This window comes from Silene latifolia, chromosome Y (genome assembly GCF_048544455.1).
Source record: "Silene latifolia isolate original U9 population chromosome Y, ASM4854445v1, whole genome shotgun sequence".
Classification (NCBI taxonomy): domain Eukaryota; kingdom Viridiplantae; phylum Streptophyta; class Magnoliopsida; order Caryophyllales; family Caryophyllaceae; genus Silene; species Silene latifolia.
Window position 1 is genome coordinate 293,137,230 of NC_133538.1, and position 4,606 is coordinate 293,141,835.

A 4,606-nucleotide genomic window follows, 5' to 3' on the forward strand; every position below is an offset into this window, starting at 1 on the left:
TCCGACGAAACTTTTATCAAGGAAAGAAATTTAATGGAAATTTGAGGTTAACACATAATGTTTTAAAAAAGATGAATTTTGAAATATTCGACACTTTCTTGGGCATTTTTAGGGCCGATTTCGAAAGCTCATTGAGCGGGAAAGCATATTATTACTATTGTGTACGTAATGACATGGAAGAATAACAATTAGCTTAACCACATAAAATTGTCCGTGCGTATGAAGTGTCTTTGGTGGACGTATCCTTGGACTAGAGAGTAGGCGGGAGTGTAGACATACTTTAGGTGGGAACCTGATCATTCTCGTTTATGTTAGGTGGATCGCATCCTGGTTACTGAAGGTTTTGATGATAGGTGGTAGGCCTTAGGGATAACTAACCAGGTGGTGAGTAGTTTGTCATGCGGGTCTATCAACCCCACGTACCGGCATTCGACCCTGAAGATGAGTGGACGAATTTCGTTTTAAACGTGCTTATGTCATCACGGTAAACATAGGGTAATAATGTAAGCCCCTGGTATCGATGTGATTGGCGATATATATAATTATTGTACAAGTTTCGGTTATTAGTTATATAGTTGAAACGTGTACGTTAATTAGCCGGTATATCGTGATAAAGTTTTAATAAAACAATACGGCTTTTAATTATTTATCTTGTTTTATCAAAGGTTATGTGTTAAAGAAATTGTTATCTGGTGCGTGATGGTATTATTGTGTTATGCTTTATATTTTTGAAAATTGTTATTTTACCCACCTAACGATTTGCTTTTCTATAAATTTGATTTCATAAATAAATCGTCTGAATAGTGAAGACTGACTCAACCGAACCAGACAGCTAGGGAAGGGGATCCAGAACTTTCTCTAGTTTTATTTGATGTAATTTTGTTAGAAACAGTTGTAATATTTAATACTTCTTATATTTGAGTTAGTAGAGAATAGTAATGACTTGGATATGTAATGTATCTTCCGTTGTTTCCTATTTTGGACTTATTAAATAGGGTTATTTAATAACAATACTACAAACTATTTGGGTGCTTCTTAAAATACTTTAAATTTTATTTTAATTAGCAATATACCTAACTTTCACACCCTTTTCCTTGTATTAGAATAGGTAGACCGGCTACCTGCTGAGCCAATTAAAAAATATTTTAACCCCTCATAACATCACTTTTTCTTTTCTATTTCCATCGGATCGTATGTATTTCATCAACGCCATTAACACTCTGTCTTTCTTCTCCAACATAACAACGCCATCAATGATCCTCAATAACAAGCCCTATTGATCTTCTCCTAATCGCATGTTAAGATTAGTTCTTCACCTTCTTCAATTTTTTTAGCCCCTTTTGTTTCTCTTATATAATTCCTGAGCATAAATTAAACTTTCACTTTCGTAGATCCTCAAGATTTCGGGCCATGAAAAGAGCTCGAATACTAACTTGAAATTGCATAGAATGAACAATGTAGTCAACTCTCTAGGATGTTCATAGAATCCAAAACAAAATTTGCCATATGTTTCCTCTCTCTTTTTGGTCTCCAAAATTCATAAACATCCTTTAGAAGTAGCTTACCAATGGAGGTCTATCTGGAGAGGAAGAGTTTTGCAGCTTCTATCCCTCTTATCCTGAAGCAAATGTGGTAGGCCGACATTTCGTGTTAAAACAGCCGGTTTTCTCAAGCCAAATGAAGAGCACAATGGCAAGATTCCATGGAAAAAATGACACCAAATGATCCCCTTTTTGTACAAGCAAAATGCCAAGACACATAAAGGAGAAATGTACAACTTTTGGAGCCTATATGACTCACTCAAGATACTGTTAGCCATGGTCTTAGAGGGGCTGGCCATTGTTGGTCCATTTTGCATTATTTCAACTTTGTATTTTGTCTTGTTTCTCTTTTAATTATGGCCCTAGGATTGAATATTAGATGTATGTCTAAGATGCAACTTGAGTCTTTATATATAGAGCTCACAGATCCCTTGTAAAAATCAGATTTGTTGGAATGAGAATATGAGAATTTATAAACCCTTTTATTTAGTTCTTTACTTTGTGCTTGAACAACTTTCATTACTTACTGTTTGGAGGTGAACTCTATCCATTTGCTTAGTGCTTTGGAAGAGTATTATCCTAGGCTTAAACATGCTTTGTGATCTTGTTTAAGTCATATCCTTCTATCTTTTCATTTTATGTTGCTCAAAAATTCACTCAAATAAACCCAAAACAACCCCCATTAAAACCGAGACAACACTACAGAAAAACAGCCCATTTTCAAGTCTATTTTCATAGTATGGTTGCAATTTATTAGTAGGGTTTTGTTGTTGGGCCGAGCTCCACTTCTATGTCGCGTTTGCTCATGCTAATGCGAGGTTGAGGAAGAGCTAAACGGTTTCCGGGACGGTCCTATCCTCAGACCAGTTTTAGGTCTCTTTTATTCTTGTTTGTGGGTCATTTGTAACAGTCTTAAATTATGTTGCAATTGTTGTTATTCTTGCTGCGTTTTTGTGGCGTGTTTTTAGCTGATTATGGACCAGCCCTTTTTATTTTATTCCAAAGTGGTATAAGAGCTTCAGCTGTTGCGTTTTCTTAAACCAAGACGATCTTGGGAAATGGTGGTCCTTGGTGTTCTAGGGTGTGACACCGCAAATCTGTGCGTGGCTTGATTTGTGGGTGTTAGCTTTGGTTCAAGCACTTGTGTGATGCTTGAGTCGAGTTGACTTACAAGGGGATTCTAAGTCTTTGCTAAGTGCTTGACTAGAATGGGCTCTTGTTGTCTCCCTCTTTAACATCTATACTATATATTTTATGAAAATGTATTTGTTTTTGAAATCGACTTTTGTTATACCATGCTCTTAATCGCGAAAGTTTAACGACAAATTTTTCTCAACAAAGCGAGTTTGAAGCAAATGTGGTAGGCCGATATTTTGTGTTAAAACAGTCGGGTTTCTCAAGCTAAATGAAGAGCACAATGGCAAGATTCCAAGGAGAAAATGACACCAAATGGTCCCCGTTTTGTACAAGCAAAATGCCAAGACGCATAAAGGAGAAATGTACAACTTTTGGAGCCTATATGACTCACTAAAGCTGCTGCCAGCCGTGGTCTTAAAGGGGCTGCCCATTGTTGTTCCATTTTGCATTATTTCAACTTTGTATTTTGTCTTGTTTCTCTTTAATTTATGGCCCTAGGATTTAATGTTAGATATAAGGCCACGATGCAACTTATGTCTCTATATATAGAGCTCACATATCCCATGTAAAAATCAGATTTGTTGGAATGAGAATATGAGGTTTTATCTTTTATTTAGTTCTTTGCTTTGTGCTTAAACAACCTCCATTACTTAGTGTTTGGAGATGAACTTTAGCCATTTGCTTAGTGCTTTGTAAGACTATTATCCTTGGCTTAAACATGCTTTGTGATCTTGTTTAAGTCATATCCTTCTATCTTTTCTTGTTATGTTGCTAAAAAATTCACTCAAATAAACCCAAAACAGCCTCCATTAAAACCGAGACAATACTACACAAAAACTGCCCATTTTCGAGTCTATTTTTATAGTATGGTTGCACCGTATTAGTAGGGTTTTATTGTTGGGCCGAGCTCCACCTCCAGGTCGCGTTTACTCATGCTAATGCGAGGTTGAGGAAGAGCTAAATGGTTTCCTGAACCGTCCTATCCTTAGCCCGGTTTTAGGTCTCTTTTATTCTTGTTTGTGGGTCATTTGTGACGGTCTTAAATTATGTTGCAATTGTAATTGTTCTTGCTGCGTTTTTGTGGCCTGTTTTGGGCTGATTATGGACCACCCTTTTATTTTATTCCAAAGTGGTATAAGAGCTCCAGCTCTTGCATTTTCTTAAACCAAGATGATCTTGAGAAATGGTGGTCCTTAGTGTTCTAGGGTGTGACACCGCAAATCTGTGCGTGGCTTGATTTGTGGGTGTTGGCTTAGATTCAAGCACTTGTGTGATGCTTGAATCGAGTTGGCTAACAAGGGGATTCTAAGTCTTTGCCAAGTTCTTGACTAGAATGGGCTCTTGTGGTTGACACGGCTGTCGCAACCCTATCAAAAATAAAACCAACTGGGTCTAACTTATGCAGCGGAGGTAACTCGGGTATTTTATCCACATGGAGGCGGTCACTATCTACTTGTTATTCGGTCTATCTACGGTCAAAAAGCGGGAAGTTTGGGTTGTTTTGACTAAACTAAAGAGCAATAAAAGCGAAAGAAGTAAGGGCAATTAAAAAGCAAGAGTGAAAAATCAAATAGAGAGAAAGATGTCAGGATGTCAGTTCACCATGATATTACACAAATCAGCTAAAGGTAGGTCAGTCGGTCTGATGTGAGAAGGGTTGTGGAAAGGTCTGAATTTAACCAGTTTAATTACTTCAGTTGCATGTATTCAACCTAATAATTACAATTATATTGCTAAAGAACAATTCTCACAACAAAACCTCCTAACCTAATTATCGCATCATTATTTCACTATCACGGCTCCCCTAATCCTAGCATTAAGGAATTACCTACTCATAACGGTAAATAAAGCAAGAACGAAAAATAAAGAAATAATAAACAACATGAAAAATAATGAAAGGGATAATTATTATAAGATAAACTAAGATA